The sequence below is a fragment of the Schistocerca serialis genome, chromosome 2, assembly GCF_023864345.2.
Source record: "Schistocerca serialis cubense isolate TAMUIC-IGC-003099 chromosome 2, iqSchSeri2.2, whole genome shotgun sequence".
Classification (NCBI taxonomy): domain Eukaryota; kingdom Metazoa; phylum Arthropoda; class Insecta; order Orthoptera; family Acrididae; genus Schistocerca; species Schistocerca serialis.
Genome location: NC_064639.1, coordinates 50,548,076 through 50,574,396, shown reverse-complemented (window position 1 = coordinate 50,574,396; position 26,321 = coordinate 50,548,076).

The window sequence follows — 26,321 nt, the reverse complement described above, 5'->3', positions numbered from 1 at the left end:
GGGCTCATGCCACCTCTCAAATTCATAACACGCAGTAGCAGGCAAAACAACGCATTGGCAATGAAATATTACACGTGCAGTAACCAATTGGCTCCCTAGGACAAAATTTAAAATAAATAGCGTGGTGTTGACCCTCGAACATTAATCCCACGTGGGATATAAAATAACAGCGTATTGGACGTTAATAGATGGACACTTCTGAGAAGAAGTTTGTAAGGGAGCAAACTTACACAAAGATCGACGCTCCAGGCACCAGTGATTTTCCAGTAGCGATACTGAACTCTCGGAAGCAACAAGGGTGCAGACTTGGTCCTGATACAACTGAGCACACACAAAGGCGAGGGCTCGCCGACTACCCCCCCCCCCTCCCCAATTCTACGACAACGACTAGGAAAGGAGCTATGAACTCCTTCCTTGACTTCCAACACCATCAACTGTCTACCAGCGATTTTCGCTGAACCGGTCACTCAGGAACAAAATCCTATCGGCAACGAAAACAGGTTAGGTCGTGGTTGCAGGACGCTATCAAATTTAGCTTGGACTAAACAGCTACTAGCTCCTAAACAACCAAAATATAAATAAACCCTCTGATTATTAGGGTAACTAAGTCCCTCAGTGCAGGAAAAGAAAACAAAAAATGGTTCAAATGGCTCTGAGCACAATGGGACTTCTGAGGTCATCAGTCCCCTAGAACTTAGAACTACTTAAACCTAAATAACCTAAGGACATCACACACATCCATGCCCGAGGCCGGATTCGAACCTGCGACAGTAGCAGCAGTGCGGTTGCGGACTGTAGCGCCTAGAACCGCTCGGCCACCCCGGCCGGCAAACCAAAACACTTAATGGATCAAAGGTGGAAAGTTTAGTAGCAAAGTTGGTTTGAGATCCATCCCTTCCGATATGTTATCGACAGGAACTTGCAGTTCTAAAGCCAAAACAGCGGCCTGGACTGCTCAGTACGTATACTGAACTGCTTTTCACTTGAATGCACCCACCAGTCATGTATAGACTACAAATCGTTGTTCAAACGGGGGTGGGGGGGGAGAGGGCGGTTTGAAACTGATCATCCATTAATGATGTAAGTCCTTCAGCACCTTTTCTTCGTGCAAAATGGCCACAAATATTTCACTCATTGTCCCACTAGTTAATGGATGTCCTAAGGTAAGAAACTGGTCAGTCGGCGAATTCACCTTATCAGCGTGACGTTCAAATATAACCGAATGCAATCAAACCACCTTAATATCACCACAGAGTCACTGGATAACATATCAATTTCCCTCAATAGAGTTCCTATAGGATGTGGTAGTTTGCTGAATCACTCATAGAAAAACGCTGATGCGCAGTAACCACGTGAGGAGGATTAGTCGAAACAACTTGGGTGCCAGCAATATGGTCCGCAGTCGAACTAGATACATTCTCTAAAGGAAGCTGATTTCCAACACGTTTCAATATAGCAACCTGACTCTCCAGTCGTTGAACAACTTGCACTTGGTTGACGCCGCCCGAAAATGAACTAGATCACTAAACCAGTTTTTCCAGTGCAATATTTCTGCCTGAAGGTGATAAGAGGGAGGAGCATTGTCAAGAAAACCAATGTTATACCCCAAACTGGCCAACACAGTGGTATCACGGCCGCAGCGCCACCTGCCTCACGAACAGCTTCCACTGTGGCGACGAGGGGCCTCCCCTCCGACACCCTCACCCACGTAGTGAGGTAGACGACGTGAGAGCGAATCTTAGCTTCGTAGCCGATCTGCGCTTTCTTTAACAAGTTGAACTCTGTCCAGAGCCGCACAGACAATTAACTGCGGCCCGAAAATCACAACTGTGTAAGTAAAAATAATTTACCTTAGATATTATATCACTAAGAAAATAGCCAGGTAAAAGATGCTTAAAAGTCCTCCCCACCACCATTTAAGGCCACACTAAGCTACCATTTGTCATGGCCAATAAAAATGTAACACCACTTTTAGAAACAACGCCAAGGTAACGTGGAACAGCTAGGCAAGGTTAAGGGAAAACGTGTTTAACCCTTTAATTTACACTTCTTATTTAATCAAGACCCAACATTTTTCGATAAGAAAACATCTCGAGTGTTTTAAGAAATATAATACCGAAGAATAAAAGATTTAATTAAAAACACGCAGCGTGAACTGCAGGCCTACTCGAGCGCTTGAGAAAGGTTTACAACTGCCCAATTCTTAAAAGAAACGTTAATTTAAGAGACTGTGCAAATATGTACCAAATCCTTTATGATATTAAACTCCAAGTGAGACCAGAAAAATTAAGAAAATCTTATCTCTCAGTCAGACAAACCACAAGAAACTTTTATATAAGAAAAAAAGGTATTTCCCATTTATGATAAGCGACCACGCAGATTTGCAAGTGGATATAGATTGTCTTATGTAACTTGATTCAGTGAGCCGTTTGGAGGATCATTGTTGCACGGTTGTCACAAGTCCGGGAATCCTTCCACCCTCTCAGACTGGCGTCGTTTCTTGCAAGACGTGGCCCTCACACTGGCAAAACTAGAGGCGTGTGTCAGTGGTCTTCCCCACACCACTCATCCAGCAGCAGTTTCAATAAATGCACAGTGCGAAATAGCACAGCGCCTTTCTGAAACCCTAGTCAATGTGCAATCACAGAGCTACCAGGGGCTCAAAATGCAACGGACAGAAAACAATGTCTTCAACCCCCACACCGCTGTATCGAGCCAAAATACAAGAGAGATGTTACGGAGACAGAGTAAGTCAAAGATACGGCCACCAGACGCAAAGGTTAAACCAAACAGACTCCCAACTTAGGTCAAATCCGAAGAAGCCAGCAACTTGCACAGTGCAAGGGTGGGGTTTAAGGATACACACCCATTACCCAGAAGGTGACAAGAAATGTCTAGAATGGAAGACCGAATGGACCTTCATATTAAATGAATAGATATGAAACAACTGCCACCAAGGCTACACAATCCAGTCTCGTTTTCGGGACAACACGTGAGCAAACAGCTAAGCCACGAGTCAGCGTTTTGTAACCACGATCTTAATTCAAGTCCGGGATCATAGCCACTCCGCCAAATAACGGAAGTTAAAGAAGGTCACTAAGTAGTGGTAAACGACCACGGCGGACGATGATCGCCTTCAGTGGAACGCGAACACCTGTGTCCCTCTCGATCTGGAAACCAGTGGATACTCCTCCTGCCCATTCTGTCGGTCACGTCCTAACTTGTGCTGACTCCTGCTGCCACTTCCGTCCAGCCAGAGGAGCTCGCAAGAGCTCAGCTCGGTTCGAGGTCTCGGCTACAAGAGTCAACATCATCGTCTATGACCAACGAGTAGTTACAGTTTTTGACGGACTTGTTCATTTAAATCAGGAATATTGTACCCCAAGAGAACAGTTTGATAATTAGTTCATGACGACAGTTGTAAATTATACTATATTCCTGCGGCAAAGAAGTGTGTCAAAATTAAGCAAATGTTTTATTCATTTACATATTAAGGTTTACTAATATTTCATCTGCTGATGTACCTTGTGGCAGAGCAATCAAACAACACACAGTTGTGGTTGGATGAAAGTAGTTACACCTGGTCACAACACTATCCACTTATGGAGCGTTCCAGAAGGAATGACCAGCATTCAAAGGATATGACAGAAACAGTAATTCGGTCCAAACACCTTTAGTAAACATTCGCTCTAAATTGCATGACTCTAGGTCTATGAGAACTTCTTTAATGGAAGAGATATGTTTCACAATAGCGAAGATGAACAAGTGCTCATATCTATCAAGGCATGCATTATAGTGCCCACTTTTTACTAGATTTATTTGCTTCTAATGATCTTTCCTGTCACAGCCCTGAACATTGACCGTCTTGTAGGGACACCCTGTATACCATTGAACATACGTGTAAAATTATATCATGGTATGGTCAATTAAACTGATAAAACGAAATAATAGAGCTTTACGTTCAGCCATTTAAATTCTCAGCGTCAAATATCTACCAGATTGCCGCATTAGGAAAGTAATCAGGTGACTGAATGTGTTTTATGCGTGGGATATCGGTTCTTCAAAGACCCGGGGTTGCTATTGCTGATAAACACTTAAACCAAGACCCATATTTTCCCTGTCAAACTTTGTGTCTTCCGTCCGATCTTTTTATTTGACGAACTGCCTCTGTACCTTACTAACCTGTTCACAAACCATTTCAATAACACTAAATCTGCGATCTTAATGTCTCGTAACTTGAGAGATTATTCCAGGTAAGGCATTCAGATCTCCTTTTCAAACTCGAGACATGCTGGTATTACAACTTCAGTAAACAGTGTCCTCTGTATGGCACCTCATAACACTAAATGCCCATCGTGCATAATCACAAAATCCTACACAAACTCCTACATCTTTCATCACACTCCTGTGTATCCCCTGCACTGCCGATATGCCCAATTACCGCTCTACTGCCCGCCTCTTCCTGTACGTTGAGGAAACCATTCCACTCTCCACAATTCCCAAAAACCAGTCACTCAATATTCTTTATTTCGTAGTGCAAGCAGTCGACCTTCAAGATCAACACGTCCAAGACCCCGGCAATAATAAGAACAACCAGCAACTTCCATTCCCAAGACTCCTGTCTCACAATTTCCAAATGTTAATGAACACATTAAATAAATTGGACTCATCCTGAACTGCAAATCAACATGAACACTGCACCTAATTGCAATGCAACAAAAAGCCTATTACTAACTGGCCGAACTTGAGGATGGCATCCTTCTGCCACATACCAGATCTCGAAATACTTAATGCGGCCAGTCCTTTTTCATCCCAGTGATCCTGGATTTCCAATATCTTCAAAACCTCGACCCCATATATTCCATCTTGCAATACGTATCCATCAGCTTCTCACCCACCTCTTTCTCGTATCCTCTATAATAGATTTACCTCCTTTCCTTACTCACACTGAACAAATTTCATGTTTTCTACAGTTCATGAAAACTTGGCACCCCTCACTCCTTATTATTAACCCTTGTATTCTACTGCTCTTGTATCACCTAATACCCGAACTTCCACTTATATTTAAGAAATGACATAATGTATCAGGTGAAGCTGTTTTATACTTTATGTTTAATTGTATGGCCGGTTTCAGTTATGGAGTCTTTTCCAGAATAAACTTCTTTTATATATACAGGCTGGTCAGAGAGAGTCCGTAAAGCTTGTAAGGATGTTGCAGGGTATGTTATGCTGAGAAATAATTGTTAAGAAAGGAATTAGATAAATTGCGTCATTTCAGAGTCAGTTGTAATTGAAGTTAGCCAATTAGGCTATAAAGTGCGCAAATTCAAGCGGCCCATCGGTTACTTATCAGAGTCAGTTGTTCTCACAGCCTAGAGAATAGTGCACGAGACCGCTCAGTCTTTGGGTCGTTTTCGATTCTTACTGCCTCCTCATGACAATTTTTATATCACTCTCTTGATCGGTTTTAGGAAAACAAACGAAGAACACGTTTGGCAACTCCTCCTATAACAGTTTAACGTGCTTGATAACATCATTTTTACGATTTATCAAAGCTTTGGACAAAATCAACAAAGAATATTTTACACTTACAAACTTTGCTCATCCTAATCCAAAGAAACGTTTACTATCTCCACCTTCCTGATCACAAAATCCGATCAGAGATAAATCCATTCCATAGGCGTCAACAAAATGCATCTCTTTCTTCATGTCGTGACTCCTTTTCTCTCACTTTCCTCGCTCTGTTTCTCAAGCCTGGCCTACTGTCCTGCGCCCCGACTTTACGTCTCACATCCTTTCCGAAAACTTTTCCCTCCATCAACTCTCCCGATTCGTTCCTTACTCTCTGTAGGTCAGCCTCGTTAAATCAAGTGCTCCATAGTGTATTAAGGTAGACGTCACTCTTTTGGATTATAAAATACAGTAACACGCTAGTCAAACGCTTCAATGCACACTTCAATTATTTCAAAAAGTGTACTTTTTAGAAAAGTAGTCTTTTATGTTTTATAAACTTTATCATCGGGAATCTAATCTGAAAGCTCAGCCTCGCTCTCAAAGACGAAGTAAGCAAATTAAAGAAGAGAAATACGTATCCTGCTATCATACTACATGGCAATAGAAGCTGATCATCTGTACTTATTTAGCTCCTCTCGCAATAACAGCGTAACTTAACTCAAATAAACTGGGTTGCTTTTGAACACACATTGTTTTAAAAAACTGCGGTCTCAGTCATCTCGAAGAAAAGCGAAGTTCTTTCTGAAAAGACTGTCTAATAGCCGTATTTCTACAGTAACTCATATCGAGTTTAAAGCCTCCACTAGTACTTACGTAGTGAGAAGATTGTAATCTAAGTTCTGGGAAACTAATGAACTTGTCGAGCTACACCATGTGATATCGAAAGACTGAAGATTGAGGGATATGCGGGACAGCCCCTATAGGCTATTGGTAAAAGCGCGGTGCTTCAGCCAGCAACTACAGGAACCGTACTCTGGCAACTAGCCTCAATGAACTACGTCATCGTAATGGCTAGAGTGGTTTTCTTTTTTTAGATGTAGGCTTTCACTCTTAAACCAAGTGTGAAGACCAAGAAGACCTCTGAAGAATGAACCTCCTGCCTCCGGATATTGCTGCAATTTTCATCCAACGTGAGACATGTTTATTAGCTTCCCGTACTTTAATGTAAGATTATCACCTTATATGTAAGAAGACCGGTCATTTTAAATTATTTTGAAAAACATTTAAATTATTTTGAAAAGCATGTATAGACTAAATGAACTAGGCCGATAAAGACTGTATATATTTGGGAATTTAAGGAGATGGGACCTGCATAAACTGACTAAACCAGAGGTTGTACAGAGTTTCAGGGAAAGCATAAGGGAACAATTGACAGGAATGGGGGAAAGAAATACAGTAGAAGAAGAATGAGTAGCTATGAGGGATGAAGTAGTGAAGGCAGCAGAGGATCAAGTAGGTAAAAAGTCGAGGGCTAGTAAAAATCCTTGAGTAACAGAAGAAATATTGATTTTAATTGATGAAAGGAGAAAATATAAAAATGCAGTAAATGAAGCAGGCAAAAAGGAATACAGACGTCTCAAAAATGAGATCGACAGGAAGAGCAAAATGGCTAAGCAGGAATGGCTAGAGGACAAATGTAAGGATGTAGAGGCTTATCTCACTTGGGGTAAGATAGATACTGCCCACAGGAAAATTAAAGTGACCATTGGAGAAAAGAGGACCACCTGTATAAATATCAAGAGCACAGATGGAAACCCAGTTCCAAGCAAAGAAGGGAAAGCAGAAAGGTGGAAGGAGTATATAGAGGGTCTGTACAAGGGCGATGTACATGAGTACAATCTTATGGAAATAGAAGAGGATGTAGATGAAGATGAAGATGAAATGGGAGATATGATACTGCGTGAAGAGTTTGACAGAGCACTGAAAGACCTAAGCCGAAACAAGGCCCCGGGAGTAGACAACATTCCATTAGAACTATTAACAGCCTTGGGAGAGCCAGTCCTGACAAAACGCTACCATCTGGTGAGCAAGATGTATGAGACAGGCGAAATACCCTCAGACTTGAAGAAGAATATAATAATTCCAATCCCAAAGAAATCAAGTGTTGCCAGATGTGAAAATTACCGAACTATCAGTTTAATAAGTCACGGCTGCAAAATACTAACGCGAATTCTTTACAGACAAATAGAGTAACTGGTAGAAGCCCGCCTCGGGGAAGATCAGTTTGGATTCCGTAGAATTACTGGAACACGTGAGGCAATACTGACCCTACGACTTATCTGAGAAGATAGATTAAGGAAAGGCAAACCTAAGTTTCTAACATATTTAAACTTAGAAAAAGCCTTTGACAATGTTGACTGGAATACTCTCTTTCAAATTCTGAAGGTGGCAGGGGAAAATACAAGGAGCGAAAGGCTGTTTACAATTTGTACGTAAACCAGATGGCTGTTATAAGAGTCGAGGGACATGAAAGGGATGTGGTTGGGAAGGGAGTGAGACAGGGTTGTAGCCTATCCCCGATGTTATTCAATCTGTATATTGAGCAAGCAGTGAAGGAAACAAAAGAAAAATTCGGAGTAGTAATTAAAATCCATGGAGAAGAAATAAAAACATTGAGGTTTGCCGATGACATTCTAATTCTGTCAGAGACAGCAAAGGACTTGGAAAAGCAGTTGAACGTTATGGCTAGTGTCTTGAAAGGAGGATATATGATGAGCATCAACAAAAGCAAAACGAGGATAATGGAATGTTGTCGAAATAAATGGGGTGATGCTGAGAGAATTAGATTATGAAATGAGACAAATTAGTAAAGGAGGTTTTCTATTTGGGGAGAAAAATAACTGATGATGGTCGAAGCAGAGAGGATATAAAATGCAGACTGGCAATAGTAAGGAAAGCGTTTCTGAAAAAGAAAAATTTGTTAACATCGAGTATAGACTTAAGAGTAAGGAAGTCGTTTCTGAAAGTATTTGTATGGAGTGTAGCCTGTAACACCATAGCTCTAATACTCTACTGATTTATTTTGCCTTTTGCTTTGGTTTAATGTTATAACATTGAGTATTTGTAAATGTGTTTCAATCGATAACATAAAGTTGTATACTCCTTTCTTTGTTAAAACTTTGATGTCGTGGTTTGATTCTATGCAGTGTAGTATACCTGTCATTTAAATTATTTGTTCCATTTGGAGGGAACAAAACTTAGTAAATATAATTGTAATTTCTGTGTGAATAATTTTTTGTAGAAGTGTCAATATGTGCAAACGTTCTGTTTTATTGAAAATGTTTGTTTACTGTTACGTAAACTGCTGACCCTCTCTTAGGGTTCTTAGTTCCTTAGTATATAAAAGGTGCAGTGATTCCCCTCGGGAACGGAACTGTTTAGCACGCGCAAATTGTGGTTGTCCTAGGTAGAAAAGGTGGAACCAAGTGTCTGTGCACTGCCATGTAAATGTTGCATATTGTGCTGGTTCCGAGAGAGGCTTTCCAATGCCTCGGATGGATGGATAAATGGCTGGAACGATTCTGAAATTGGTATCCATCATCGCCACCAAGCAGGGACAGAGTCCAGCAATTCTGTCTGCAAATCCGCCTACCAACATGCAGTTGCCACCACATTGCGCAATCACTGTGCAGGAGTACTATAATAATGTACAGTGAAGGATCAGCTTAGTGGGCGATTTATTGTGCACAAATATAAGGTAACTTATAACTGAATTTATGTACCTACCTTCATTTTTCCTTGTCATAACACCTCTCAGGTTCCTCTCCGTTTGAACTAAAGTGAGTGTCCCTACTGAAAGAACACAAAAGACCAGTGTTTTGCTAATTAATGCCTCTTGAACATAGTAGAAAGAAAGTTAAAGTTAATATGGCAAGAGAGTGAGTTAAAGTAAATGATGCTTATCGAAAATAACTTTCCTATTAAAACTGCTTATTAAAGTGTTGTTGCCAACTTCAAAATTAAAAGTTCTTAAGACTGAGGCTTATAAAGTTTTGCTTAGTAAATGATCACATTGCTGCCTGTTGTAAATCGCAGAAGGTGGGTCAGTATCTTGCAAATTTGTCAACATTGTGTCTCACTGTAGTAAAAGTCGTGAATTGTATTTATGGAAGGTTATATACTCGATTGCGAAGTGTTTGTCTCTCTTGTGTATTGGAAGTGCATATTAATAGTACAACAGGATCCACAGTTTGTCTATTATGTTAATGTTAGGTAACAAGTAATGAGAAGACCACTATCTATGAAAACATTAATTTCTGTATTCAAAAGACAGCGAGAAGTAACCTGTTGATGAATTCCATATAACCTTCATTCTTAATAGAAAATTATTTAGTTGATAGAGACTTACCCTGTGATAAGTTCATAATTTTTCTGTGAACTACATTTATAATTTTATGTCAGCTAGGAAAATGTTTGAATAATAATACTGAACCTATGTCCAATTAATGATTCTGCAGTGAATATTAATAGTAACGTTATAAAGCTTATTCAGTTTGAATAAGCCCTGAAAGTAATGGTGTGTTTCGTTATCTATTATATTTTTTGCAAATAGTTTGTGCTTCTCTAGCTGTTTGTTCCAACCTTAACGTTAACATATGCAGGTGTCAGAGTTCATTGCACTCGCGTGTGGCCAAGTCTAGGTTGTGTTTGTCCGTTAAAGTTACGCATACCTACTTTCTTAAACGATAACGTTAATCTTTCTCTTGCCTAATTAGGCTGGCGACCGTTTTCCTCAGTCTTTGAACAGTATAGCTAGGTAAACATATTGTTTGTTACTGTTCGAATATTTACGTAATTCTGACTTTGATTTCCGATAAGCCACCTCCGTTAGGTACAACGCGGTCAACATAACAAAATTCCTCTCAGAGGGTAACACTGCTCTGTTGCTTTATACCATAATTGCTTTAACTAGATAGTTTTATTTCACGACCTGCTTCCAACTTTAAGGTTATGGTATAGCAGTAGCAGACGAGAGTGTTATAAGCCATGTATGGAAGTTAAACATGGACGATAAATAGTTTGGACAAGAAGAAAATAGAAGCTTTCGCAATGTGGTGCTAAGAAGAATGCTGAAGATTAGATGGGTAGATCACATAACTGATGAGGAGGTATTGAATAGAATTGGGGAGAAGAGGAGTTTGTGGAACAACTTGACTAGAAGAAGGGATCTGTTGGTAGGACATGTTCTGAGGCATCAAGGAATCACCAATTTAGTATTGGAGGGCAGCGTGGAGGGTAAAAATCGTAGAGGGAGACCAAGAGATGAATACACTAAGCAGATTCAGAAGGATGTAGGTTGCAGTAGGTACTGGGAGATGAAGAAGCTTGCACAGGATCGAGTAGCATGGAGAGCTGCATCAAACCAGTCTCTGGACTGAAGACCACAACAACAACAACATATTTCGTGTTAGCTCAATAGAATCGCAATAAGGCTAAGTAAATAAATGGTCAGTAGTTATTATCTTTTAAAAAGCCCTCTTGGGTTTGCTTCATTCAGTGAAGGATAAAGCCAAAGCATCTTCACTGTTGCTACGCCATGCAAACTTTGGCGCATGAAGTACGAATAAAACACATGCTTATCATATTGATACCATGGGTGTGAAAGGGATAAAGCCTTTAAAGTAACAGAGGATCTGTCCCTGAGACTATGGCGATCTGAGGTTACTCCAGGACAGTTTATTTTGTGGTTGTCGACTACATTTAGTAGCGAGGAACGTGACTCATGTCCCATCGGCTCATCATGATTGAGATGTTCCTTGATTCTATGAAATCAATTCAGGTCAATGCCAGGGCACAAGAAGCCAAAAGTGTAGATCACACATAATTTATTAAAACATTGGCGTGACTGTATAATCTAGTTTTAGGAATACAGATAAATATATTTTGTAAAACTCTGTAAGGGCGGCAGGAATTTGTTTGTGATCTGAAGACCAACAGATGTGCCACCAATTAATTTATGTTGCTATCGCTCAAACGCAGCTCATACTTTCCCATGCCATAGCAAATACACAGCAGACAATATCTTGCATTAACGTGCTGTTTTCCAGACAGCAAACCCTTTCTAGTGAATTGGATGACGACAGCACGTTAAAAGAGGATATCGGGATGTAAGACAACGTCAAATGTCTTACATTACAGCCAAAAACTTCCTCACAGATGGAAATTTTAACAACATTGAAGTTTAGTCGCACCTACCCGTACAGGGTTGACAAATGAAACTGTGTCGATAATTATTTTATGAAAGTTAAGACAAGCCAACCCAATTTACATCTTGCAGCCCAGGAGGTGATGATGTACGCCGGCTTGCACGTATTAATTACTTGCACGTATTAAGATGTACAAAATAAATGAACGCATCGGGAAGGAATTATCCGAATGGGGCGGAAATCGGCAGATGTGATGTGCAGTACTTATACAGACACACAAATGATTACAATTTCAGAAGAATTGGATGATGTATTGAAGTGAAAGATAGCCCGAGCTGGTTAGAGGGCCTTGCCAATAATGGTTCAAACTTTTACAAATGGCGAGAGATTCGGCTACCTTACATTTCAAGGCAGGGTTTGGTGAGCACGGAGACGAGCGGTAGAAACTACCCGTGTGCGAACGGGCGCTGTCTGGATGAAATGTAAGGCAAGTCGGCTTGCCATGAACGGCAACAATGCAAGTCGTTGATTATTGCTGACGTACCGCTGTGTTGTGAGGGGTCCTGCTACGGAATATGGTGCCCCCCCCCCCCCTACCTCTTCCTGGGCGTTCGGCCGCATGGCCGCTGAAAGCCAGGCCGCTGCCCCCTGCCCCCTGCCCCGCCGCTGTCCACTGTCCGGTGCGCCTCCACACACGTCTTCGCACTGGAATCTCAGTGACAGGAGTAGCACTGCCGTCAGTAATAAGTACGACTTCGAAATGCGCCCAGATGACCAGCAAAGACTTTTCATCTCATTTAAATTAATCAAATCAGAATAAATTTAACTTCACAGCTGCTATTTGCCGTCCTGATTTGCTAATAATTATTAAACCTGAAGAATTTGTCTGTTCTTAAGTTAAACTTTTTAAATTATTTGCAAAACATTCATTATGAGCAGTTCTTTTTAAGCTGAAGGTCTTCTGCAGACATACTGGGAATTTATTAACAAGACTGTATTTTAAAAAAATTCAAGTTTAAATTATTAAATTTTCGTTTACGTCAAACCACTCTTAGTATCCAAATATATTAAATGTTTACATGACTTTTCTACTGTCATATGGTTTAAGATTTTAAAGCATTTTAACTTTCTGGCTGAAAAAAGGCAATTTTTGGGGCTCTGTTTTTACTGTAAATGTAAACATATATTTTAGTTTAATTTTAACTGACCTTCTACCTGTGCCTGTGGGTCATATTGGGTTATTCTGTTATGGCATCTGGGCGTGCCTTATTGTAACTGTCTTTGATTGCGCCTATTTCAAGATTTGATTTCGTATTCCTCTGGAAAAAGTTTATAATCAGGATTGAAGTAGTTTCATTGCAAGTAATCTGTAAAGCAATATTTTAAAATAAATGTTTATTGATCTTTGTCATTTAATTGTGAACGGTGTTTCAAATATTTCCATTTACTTGTGCGTACCTGGCACTCCCACTAAACAGCTAATTATGCTGATGTCAAAGTGGCGCTTCATTTTACAGAGAACGCACCAAATGTGTCAGTCCTGCTGTTATTGAGTTATTCTGTACCACCGTAGGACCTACCTCAACCCATCGAGCTATTATTGCCAAAACACAGAATGTGATAACCAAATGCTGAATGTAGGCCTAGCACCTGACGCTGCCTTAGAGGTAGTTAAAGAAGAGGAAGACTTTCAATGTGTCGGTTAAAATATAGTATTCATAGTGTCAGTGGAACTATCCATGCATCGTGAGGGAGAATATGGAGAAGAAAATGACGATGGACTCTGATTCATCTCACACTCCTATTGATGTTCTTATTTTGACATAAGGTTTCAGTATATGACATGTAGAGTGAAGCTCCACTCAGGTGATACATACACCCGAAACATCCAAAACATCCAGAGTGGTCTGAACTCGTGTGATCTATAATGTGCACTATCAATTACACTGTATAGACTAACACACTGGCGTACATTTATTAAAGCTGCGAACTAAGACTTTGTAGGTTCTTTGGAGTCAATAGTTTAAAAATATAGAAAAGATTGTATTCAACCAATGTCAAGGAATGTAAGTGTTGAGCCTGCAACTTATAAAATCCATGGATGCCGAATTTACTGAAAGATCTCATGTATATGTAATTTTTCACCTATAGGGATGAATACGATTCAGGCTGAATTCAAAGCACACAGAAAACAATTATTTGGACATTACTACAAAAAATTCAATGCTTGTATATAGTGAGTCACTAACTATTGCCACCAAGAATAGCTCCGAAAGCGTGATAGTAGCTGAAAAGCTTGTGGGACAAACGTTGCATGGGACAATAGGGCTCATAAAATGACGTTGGTGGGGTCGCTTCAGATAACACTACTGGCTATTAAAGTTGCTACACCATGAAGAAATGCAGATGACAAACGGGTATTCAATTGACAAATATATTATACTACAATTGACATGTGATTACATTTTCACGCAATTTAGGTGCATAGATCCTGAGAAATCAGTACCCAGAACAACCACCTCTGGCCGTAATAACGGCCCTGATACGCCTGGGCATTGAGTCAAACAGAGCTTGGATGGCGTGTACAGGTACAGCTGCCCATGCAGTTTCAACACGATACCACAGTTCATCAAGAGTAGTGACTGGCGTATTGTGACGAGCCAGTTGTTCAATCACCATTGACCAGACGTTTTCAATTGGTGGGAGATCTGGAGAATGTGCTGGCCAGGGCAGCAGTCGAACATTTTCTGTATCCAGAAAGGCCCGTACAGGACCTGCAACATGCGGTCGTGCATTATCCTGCAGAAATGTAGGGTTTGGCAGGGATCGAATGAAGGGTAGAGCCACGTGTCGTAACATCTGAAATGTAACGTCCACTGTTCAAATTGCCGTCAACGCGAACAAGAGGTGACCGAGACGTGTAACCAATGGCACCCCATACCATCACGCCGGGTGATACTCCAGTATGGGGATGAAGAATACACGCTTCCAATGTGCGTTCACTGCGATGTCGCCAAACACGGATGCGACCATCATGATGCTGTAACCAGAACCTGGATTCATCCGAAAAAATGACGTTTTGCCATTCGTGCACCCAGGTTCGTCGTTGGGTACACCATCGTAGGCGCTCCTGTCTGTGATGCAGCATCAAGGGTAACCGCAGCCGGGGTCTCCGAGCTGATAGTCCATGCTGCTGCAAACGTCGTCGAACTGTTCGTGCAGATGATTGTTGTCTTGCAAAACGTCCCCATCTGTTGACTCATCGATCGAGACGTGGCTGCACGATTCGTTATAGCCATGCGGATAAGGTGCCTGTCATATCGACTGCTAGTGATACGAGGCCGTTGGTATCCAGCATGGCGTTTCGTATTACCCTCCTGAACCCACCGATTCCATATTCTGCTAACAGTCATTGGATCTCGACCGACGCGAACAGCAATGTCGCGATACGATAAACCGCAATCGCGATAGGCTACAATCCGACCTTTATCAAAGTCGGAAAAGTGATGGTACGCATTTCTCCTCCTTACACGAGGCATCACAACAACGTTTCACCAGACAACGCCGGTCAACTGCTGTTTCTGTATGATAAATCGATTGGAAACTTTCCTCATGTCAGCACGTCGTAGGTGTCGCCACTGGCGCCAACCTTGTGTGAATGTTCTGAAAAGCTAATCATTTGCATATCACAGCATCTTCTTCCTGTCGGTCAAATTTCACGTGTGTAGCACGTCATCTTCGTGGTGTAGCAATTTTAATCGCCAGTAGTGTATGAAGGTCAACTTTCTTTTTTTTTAAAGTGGGATTATTACATAGTTTGGTACTTATTTTCTCATATCGGCTATCGAGAGGTATCCAATGATGTGTAACAGTAAGGTCTTTGAATGTCAACGAAGGTGAGAAAGGTGGCATGAACGTCCGTTTACAGAAGGTGTTCGAAGTGATGACCATTGCTATCAATGCAGTGCTGCAATCTTCTTGTCACTGATTGAGTGGTATTCCTTATCACATCGGCACTTATCGAAGTACATGGTGTGACAATTCTCTCTCGTATATCGTGGAAACAGAAAATATTCGCGGAATACGGTGTATCCATATAACGCGCCATTGACAAGTAAACACCATTCGACGGTTTCGCAATACAACACTAATAGGAGCGGTAAGACTAGTGTCGTCGAAACAAGCGAATGTTAATGATGTATTCCTTCGAAGAAAAAGTGAATATGCTTCTCATTTACGGAGAATGCCAACGAAATTCAACGAGAACTAGAGACTTATACGCTGAAAGATATCCTCAACGTACTCACCTTACACGTCGTACATTTAAATATGTGTATGATAAATTGATAACACTTGGATCTTTAACGCATCGGAAAAATATCCGACAAAGGAAAGTTACTAACGAGGAAACGGAAATTGGTACTCCTGCCACTGTGGTTCGAGATCCTTGTGTTAGTTCGCGTCAAATTGCAAGGGAATCTGGCGTGAGCCGTAGTAGTGTTGCTCGTGTTCTCCATCGCCATAAATATCATCCTTACAATATCAGTCTCAACCAAGAATTAACTGGTACGGATTGTATGTTTCGCATTGAATTCTGCCGACGGGCTCAACTTCAGATTCAGAGCGATGACACATTTATTAATTTGGTTTTATTTACTAACAAGGCTACATTCACGAATCATGGAAATGTTAATTTGCATAACATGCATTACTGGGCAGCTGAAAATCCAAGTTGGCTGCGGCATGTTACACACCGAAAACCGTGGTTGGTGAATGTATGGTGTGGTATTCTGGAGGATAGAATTATAGGCCCCAATTTCGTCGAAGGAATTCTTAATGGTTGGAAGTACACCACATTCTTGCAAGAAACATTAGATCTGTTATTGGAAGAAATACCTTTAGAAACAAGGAACAGAATGTGGTATCAGCACGATGGGTGTCCGGCACATTTTTGGCTGATAGCTAGAAATGAGTTGCAGAGGCAGTTCCCAAATCGTTGGATTGGACGCAGAGGAGATGTGTCGTGGCCGGCTCGTTCGCCAGACTTGACGCCTTCGGACTCTTTCTTGTTTATAAAACTACACCTTAAGATATGCGAGAGCGATTTTTCAGAGCATGTGCATTGATAAGTGCCGATGTGATAAGGGATACCACTCAATCCATGGTAAAAATATTGCGGCACGGCATTGATGCCAATGGTCATTACTTTGAACACCTTCATGACAGTGAAAAGACGATCTACATAAACAATTTGCAGAGTTAAATTTTTTCACACTAATAGTACTACGTGTTTCCTGTGTGGTTTATATACACAGCAGGGGAAATAATTTTCAAAGATTTTTAAAAAGAAGATGATGTGTATATGCAAGATTTAGGGAGACAATTCTTTTTTATTTCGTTTCTGATCTATGGCTTTCAAGATATACAATATTTACGGTGTATGGGGGAACAACAGCACACAGCCACGAGAGAGGAAAACCTTATATTCACTCACTTATGTACATATGCAGACAGTGTGTATAGAATATATAAATTTTTTAAGCACACATAGTGTGCAATCATTCATACATACATACACAAAATTTTGACAACCTCGTCATCTATTTATTCCACACACACACAAACACACACACACACACACACACACACACACACACGCCTATTCTCTAGTGTATAGCGTGAGAATAGGAGGGTCACAATACAATCCACACATACGAAGAGTATGTCATCACAATGCGACAAGCCAAACCTTGGTTTCAGTGCGGTATGTATCTCATGGTGCCGCGATCGAAAGACTACTTGCCACACAATATGTGGATAAATCATCTGCACCATCATGCAGGCAGCCCTTGTGAACTGCAGTCATAAAGGCCTGTGACGCTGCATGATGCATACCCTTAGCTTGCCTTCAGGTGGGGCCTGTACGCATTTTGGATCTGAGATCCACATTTAACTCAGTGGCTTTGTCAAGCACTTGGCGAGGCCACAGAACCCGTCCAGACTAGTCCTTACCACAAAGGAAGAGGGAGAAACAATATTATTCTTTTAATACTGATCACAGATCAGAAAATTCCGAGTAAACTGACCCCTAACTCCGACCAGTCGAATAACAAATCAACAATTCATCAAACTTGATTATTGAACTAATAAAATTAAATTAATTAAGTGAGTAGACACTACCGAGGTATTGTCTACAAAGAGGACTTTCGGTTGGAGGGGGCTGGATAATTTTAGGATTCCCCTTTAATTAATGTAGAAAACGCCCAAACTGGCGACGTCTAGCCTGCTGTTCTGTCCGTTATTTCGAATCGTCGCTGGAGGGGTGGCGGAGGCACGCGGTTCTCCCGCCTTCTGAGAATTCTCTCCAGTTCAGGGCAGCCAACGTGAGGGCGGAGCTATACCACTCCAGGCGACCAGAACAGCAGGAACTGTTCCACCTCTCACCCCTAAGAGGATTGGTACAAGGACCTTTTCGCGTACCGCGGAGGTGCACTGTAGCTCATCGACCGAGCCTTTCAATAACATGGAGAGCAGATCTCGAGCACCAGTCGGCTGCAGTTTCTAGAGGAGTCAACATTGCGAAGTTACTGTCACTTAATGGCTAGTACTTCCCGTTGCCGTGAGAACTGCATAGGTTTAGTAAAGACTCATGACGTTTCTGAAGCACTCCGCAATTACAAGGGTCGCGGCTGCGTTAGTGCTACGTCTGTACAGCAAAACACTAGCGCTGCAGACCGTTATGCAGCGTAGTAAGCTGTTTTGGCCGAGCCCTGGTGCTCTTAGAGTTAGTTTTCTGGTTATAGTGATACCCATTATTTCACTTCAGTGCCGTCTCTGGGGACTGGTCTTCACAATGAAGACAGATTTGTGAGTGATCTCGAGCACTTTCAACTTGTCCTGCAGCAAGTACGCTCGCCTAGCAGCTACATTCCGTGTGTAGCAATTTATGAATGCCTGTGACACAGCTATCTCTGAATGCATGTGTTCATTACTGATTGTATGTTTCGCCAGATTACGGTGACTTTCATTGTCTGTGGCTTCCCTGCTGTCCCTTATGTAAACCATTTTCTTACTAGGCTACGAAAAACCTGCGGAAGAGACAGAGTCCGACGGCTCGGACAGAGGATCCTCAGGTGAGCACTGTGCTGGGGAACATTGTCAGTCGGAGCTCCATTGTTAATCCGCTACACTTATTGCCACCAAAAACTCAAACGCTACAAAATTCCCAAACAGAGTAATTCATCTCTCTCAAATATCTTCACTTGGAATGTCTGCCTACGGAATAATCCTCACTACAATGTCTCAGAAAGAAACAATAGCTGACTACTGAGACTTGAAACGCATTAATATATCTGAACTTGCAAACGAGGTGCCAGAAATAATTTGGGGAACATTTCCTGCTCAGTTCCCGGACATGACCGAAAGCTTCATGGGTTTACTAACAAGTTTATCCAAATAAGTGGCAAATATGTTTCCCTGAAGACCAGTAAACCAAGAAGGAGGCCTACACGTTGCCTAGTTCAAAAAATAAAACAGCTCATGAATTACAGCGACGCTGCACATCCGGCATACAAACTGCGTTCCATGCCTGAAAACCATACAAGCAGAAGCGGAAAATTGTCAGTAGCAGGCACCTGGGTCTGGAATAACCTCCCGCAATTTATTCGAGAACTGAATAACATTTCCAGTTTCAGAATACAGTCAACGACACATCTGCTCACGCAACAATAATGATTACCATCGACCCTGTAGAAACTCGTTTGCCCTGTACAACCTTCTTTCATATCAGATCTTCCTCATTTGCCAGTATTCTTAGCCGTTACAGTCTCCTTGAATTTCCTTTCCTCAGAACTCACTATATCAGAAAAAATCTATTTTTTGCACCTAAAAATTCCTTTTATATTACTATCATTTTGCTATTATTGTCGTCATTACTACAGGGTGAGCCGAAAAGGACTTAAAAAATTCAGAAAGATATGGAATTTTACTGAGATGACTTACAGTGTAGGTAGACTTGTCATTTTGTAGCAAACAACCACAAGTTTCACATAAAAGTGTCACGTGTCATTTTGGTTCGATGTGAATACCATTTGTGATGCAGCGAACATTCCACCGGTGCTCAATTTCTTCCCACGTACGTTGTAAGCAAATCGGGTGTAACTTGTCCCACGGCACCGTAGGGTCGATTTTTCCGGTCGGCCAAATTGTTTTGCAGGAAAGGAACATACACACATTATTTAATGAGACCCCGAGGAAGTTCGTTTCATGAAACTAAAACATACAGCGAGCTCACTCCGCGTCACTGAAGCACCCACTTTCACTGTGCACTACGCTAGCGGTTCTGGTGGTGGAATGGGGCACTGATGCGTTGCGTGAATCCAACTTGAGGCTGTTTGCCACACAATGACATACCTACCGATTCTGTAAGTTATCTCAATAAATTTCGATATCATTTAAAAGCTATAAAGTCCTTTTTGACTCACACTGTATTATTATTATTGCAGCAGCAGCTGTAGATAAAGTGCTGCGAGTATTAACCTTATCATTCCGCATTATTATTTACTAACATTGTCACGATAGTCACTCAAAACATATAAATACTGTTTGCTGTATTAAAATTGATACTTATTAGCTAATTATGATGTAAGAAAGGAACTACGAATGTCAAATCCTTGTCGGATGTTAGAGACGTCCTGAGTCCTAATCAGATCAGATGAAATAAATTAATACACTAGCAAATCCGGCAATGCTTCATAGTTGCTAAGTATGTGTGTTAATTGGCTTTTTTTGAGTCATAAGTCTTCTGACTGTTTTCATGTAGCTCTCCACTAATTACTATCCTGTGCCAGCCCCTTCATCTCCGAATAGCACATGCAAACTGTGTTCTCTATTATTTGCTGGATGTATTCCAGTCGTTATTTTCCTCTTCATTGTGTACCCTCTAGACCGCCTTCTAGTACCAAGGAATTTAGTCGGTGATGTCTTAAAAGACACCCTACGGTTCTGTCCCTTCTTCTTGTCAGTGTTTTCTACATATTCCTTCTGTCACTGAGTCTTCAGAGAACCTCCTCATTTCTCATTTTATCAGTACACCTAATTTTCAACATTCTTCTACAGCATCACGTCTCAAACGCTTTGATTCTCTTCTTTTCTCGTTTGCCCACAGTCCATGTTTCACTACCATACAATTCTGTGATAAAAACGTACTTTATCAGAAATTTCTTCTTCAGAATTGGCTATACGTTGTAATCTTCTCTTCTCTCTCCTCTGTCCACCACCTCCTTCCCCCAACTCTATATCCATCGCCACCCCCCCTCTCCATCTCGATCTCTTCCGCTCTGGAGATGGGCGAAGTCGTTCATCCTTGGGAAAGTTCACTGGTGATAGCTCTTTTTTGGGAACTGTTCATTTTTATTCGTTCACCGTTCATTGTGCTTGGTATATGGTTCTTATGAAAAATTGAAAATTAGTAGCATAGGTGACGCCAAGAGGGAGCACTTGCCTGCCCCTTGCGGTAGGGGACCTACAGAGTTTTTATTCGTAACAGAATTCCCACACACTTGTAATTTTCTTGATTCTGCAAAGCATCTCATTTAGCCAACTGCATCGTTATGTGGCTGATCGCAGTGAAATATTATAAGGCGGCGCACGAAAAACCCGCCAGGGTACAAAATGCTTGCCAATTACGCACTATTTGTTGAACGATATGAGCAGAATACATAAACATGTAGTAATTAAGCAGTGAAGAAATAACAAATAAGCTAATGCAAACAACTGCGAAACAATAGATGTCGACTGGTAAGCAACAATGAGCAGTCTAGTACTCGGGGCCGATTTTTCATGCGACACCCTGTACCACTGAAATAGTATTGTAAGAGTTATCATAGTGAAGGAGTTGTCATATTCTCTTTACAAAATGTGATACCATGCGCTCGATTCGGTTGTAAGTCGGTCTGCCTTCCATAACAATGAACGTGCTGTTTTACCTTGGATCAAAAAAGAGGGAAAATGGCCACTTGTGTGTGCGTGCCGACGTCCTTTGCATGTGTACTAACAACAAATCTTGCCTTTTTACAAGTATTTCTTCTGCTGTTTATCGAAATAGTGAAGTAAGCTGATACGCCGTTTTGTTACCTGAAAAGATGTATGTATTACATACCACGTAATTTTTAGGTAATTTACGTTATTGTAAAATACATTTTAATTACCGGTCGTGGACGTTGAATAGAATACGAAAAGAACCAGAACTACAGGGTTCAAAAAAGGTTTGAAACAGATCTAGAATGGGTGTGCGAAGCGAACGAAAGGAACAAAAACAACTCGATACTGAACTATGAGCAGTCTGCAGTGGAACTGCGATGAGTGGCCACGCGAAGAAGGGCGAATCCAGCCGAGAGGGACCGAGACCGAGACCGAGACAGACGGGAGCGGGACCGAGGCTGGAACGAGACCGGCCGACATGCCGTTTGGGAACGAGACCGGAAACTGTGAGTAGAAAGCCGCGACCGGGACCGAGACAGATGGGAACCTGCTACCGTAGTGGTCGCGCGGTTCCAGACTGTAGCGCCTAGAACCGCTCGCCCACCCCGGCCGGCTTTCTCAGAACAGTAGAGCACAGCATTGTCTTTCTTGCAGTTTTTTTTAAATACCGTAAACAATGTTGATTAAAAATTTCCTGTTTATGTCCATCCGAATGTTTGTTAGCTTATCGTGAAAAAATTAATGTCCATTAGTGAAGACCTATACAAGATTTTTACTAACAACAACATTTGGCCAGCCGCTGTGGCCGAGCGGTTCCAGGCTTTTCAATCTGGAACCGCGCGACCGCTACGGTAGCAGGTTAGAATCCTCGAGCATGGATGTGTGTGATGTCCTTGGGTTACTTAAGTTTAAGTAGTTCTAGGTTCTAGGGGACTGATGACCTCAGATGTTAAGTTCCATAGTGATCAGAGCCATTTGAACCATTTTTTGAACAACGTTCCGCTTCATATATATCCTGGGGTCCGAAGTTAAAGCAATAGTTTCCCCGTCCTGTGTTTAACTCACGATATAATCATACAAACTGTCTACAGATGTCCGTAAGGTAGTGTTCTGGTATTTTGGCCAAGCGAAAACCAAGCAAACGATGATATAAGTGCACCTACCAAATAGAGTAGTATTGTCGTGTAGTCCCATATTCACAATCGCTGTGTAAACAGTCACAGACGGTGCAGTATGGCGCAGAGAAATCGTCCACCAGACTCTCTGCAATGGAAGGCAATAGCAAGAATGTAAGCAGGACAGTCGCAAACTCACGTGGCCCGATGGATAACGCGAATCGTTCTGTTGTTTCCCGGATGTGGCGACAGTTTATAGAATCCGAAACTGTATCCCATAGACCACGTGTGACATCACAAAGAGAGGACTGCTAAATGGCTGAAAGAGGACAACGGCACCGTCTTAGTACTGCGCAACAACTGGCGTTGGACCTCGCAGCATCCACGGGATGTGTTGCGTCGAGGCAAACGGTGTAGGGAAGGCTTCGACGGTGTAGCCTCTGTTGCTGGCGACCGGCTGTATGTACGCCTCTGGCGCGTCTTCACGAAGGGGAACATCTGGAGTGGAGTCGTCAACATCCCACCTGGACAGTCGAAGAGTGAAGAGTGGGCCAATGTTCCTTCACAGATGACTGGTTCTCGACGGGTTCGCATGAAAGGAATATGGAAAGCGATTTCAAGACTCATGAAACTGTATGGGTGAACAGGAAAAAGTTTAACTGATGTCGGATATCGTGACGAGGTCTTGAGAGCTCAGGTGCGGTTGTTGCGAGGTTTCTGTGTGCCAGACTTGGACGATAGTGCCCAGCCTCATAGAGAACGAGTGGCTGATGTTTCCTTGAAGACGGAAGATACTGCCCGCATGGTGTGGCCTGGTCGCTACCTGATTAGAATCCCATAGGGCATATCCGGGGTGCACTATGGAGATGGACTGCAACCTGTCAACATCCACCAACCATTCTCCAAGACTGGCGAGCAGCTCCGCAGAAACAATGGAAATTGTTGCCTCAAAACGACATTGATGACGTTATTCACAGCATGCTCCGTCGTTGTCAGCCCTGGATTGCTGCCAGAGGTGTTAACGTCAAGTCAACCTCGTCCAGCAAATTTCAACGAACTAGCCAAGGAGGACAAAAATCATACACCCATAAAACGATATCCTTTCACGTATGAATGAGTTACTTATCAATAGTCCTTTCTGAACTTATTTTCTACTACTACTACTACTACTACTACTACGTGATCAGGCCCAGTGGACTGCACGCATCTACAAGTTTCCTCCTCCACTGTATTCTGTCCATTGCTGCTATCCGCCATCCGTTCACATCTATTGACACTTGGTTTAAATCTTCATGGAGTCCATCCCCCCAACGCTTCTTGGGTCTCCCTGGTGGTCTCATTCCTGTAGGTATGAAATCCAGGAGCTTCCGAGGCCATCTGTGATCCTCAATCCGGGCCACATGGCCGGCCCACTGCATTCGTTTGGCTTTGACAGTTCCTGCTATGTTGGGCTGCTGGTATAGTTCCGCAAGCTCTTGGTTGTGTCTGATCCTCCATTCCCCTGTGTCTACATCCAGAAACGGGCCGAAGATCTTCCGAAGCACTTTTCTCTCAAAAACAAGGAGCTTATGGAAGTCCTGTTTCTGGATACTCCATGTCTCACAACCATATAGAACAACAGGCTGGATCAGGGTTTTGTACAGTCGAATCTTGAACTGTCTGGAGAGATATCTGGACCGAAGCAGTTGTGTTAGGCTGTGGTAAGATCTCTGCTTCACATGACGAGTTCTCAGTGAAAAGTGCCCCAGGGTATTTGAATTCTTGCACTCTCTTGTAGGACTGGTCCCCAACAAGCAGTGATCGTCGATGATCAGCGGTTTGACAGTGACCACGCGTCATAACGAGATACTCTGTCTTGGCTTCGTTTATGTTTCTCCCAAATTTGCTGGCAGCCTCCTTTACTGCTTTGGTCATTCGTTTTCAGCGTTTATAATTAAAAATATTAATGCCAATGACTTCAAATGTAAATTCAATTGGATAACCAAATCCCTACATATATAATTAGTATCAATACACTTTGGAAACAACATGTGCTGCACCCAGACACTCTGATAGATGCTGGCTGGCATCAACTGAAAATCGCCTCTCAAACAAAAGCTGGCGAGTTAGGATGGGCCAAGTTTCCAAATTAAATAAGAATAAATGTAAGTAAAATTTGAGAGAACCTAAGAAAGTTAAAACGATGATTATAATGACATGATAGAGCATAAAGAATGAAAAGAATTCTTTTTGAATCAGTTAATTCAGTTACAACAATGACCACAATTGTATCAATACAGACGTAAACAAAAAGTTAATTGCACATGATGATTTCAGACACACAGCCGACAATATACCAGTGTAGTAACTTAAGCACTCATTATTATTATTATTATTGTTTTGGGTGGCAGAATCCGAACGAACCACATTTTACTTCATAGCTCTGTACTTCTATCTACAATAGTGATGTGATTCTAAGCTACAGTCATTCTAAAATGAGTGCTGTTTCAAATGCTGTAGTGAATAGCAGTAACTTCTGAAATTTTCTTTCGTCGATCGCATACAAACGAAGGGTCACAATGGTGAATCGCTGCACTAGGGACAAATTTTTGTCAACATGAAAGTGCTGTATCTGTATAGCTTTCTCCAGTGAAACAAAGAAATGCCAGCAATAAGGACTGCCGACACCACATAAAATCCTTCCCCAGTCTCGTGAGATTGTAGGGCACCCAGATTTTATGGACTTTCATGAGCTAGATCCATAATGACACTACGATACAGTATGAGATCCTCAGAAAATAATAATTATATTACATCAACAAAAGGCATTTGCAGTACCCTCATGTACTGAAAACTAACAAAACAATATCTACCAATATCTACCGGGTCATGAATAAGTAAGTTAAAGTGAAACATATTATGGAGCTGAGCTGAGCAGGTGGTTAACGGCATCGATAAACCCCACTTAACTAGAAAACAGCGAGTTTCAGTGCAGAAAGTGTTGTAACCGGTTCCGGTCTTGCCGAGATTGAAAGCATTCTGGTTGCGGGGTTACCGAGAACAAAAGCGTTCCGGCTACAGGGTTGCCGAGAATGAAAGCGTGGCGGGACCGAACGGGAGCGGCCTGTGAACAAACAAAGAAAATGAACGAATGCAAAAGGATGGACACGAACAATAACCGATGACCTAGTAAGATCTTATGATCAACAACACACAAGAATCAACAACGTCATATCATACACGGAAACAAGCAAAGTGAAACACACTGTCTGTAGGCGAGATGTCAACAGACTCACACGAATATCAGATTGCCCTGCTGAGCGAGAGGCAGGCGCTTAAATACATGACAGGGTATGTCGCTATTGGCCGCTGGGACCACGTGCTCCACAGTGGCGCCCTCAACTTTATACGTGGGCTAGGAGCGCACGATCTCTATTGTCTCCCGGCGGACTTCACAAGTGTGTGGAAAATAGTGAGGCCATTGAGAGCTTTGCTTTCTGCGAAGTGTGGACGATACACTTCATTTATCATGGCGACAGATAGCAAAGAGGTAGTTAATTATTCCTGCGGGAATTTTTGCGGGCAA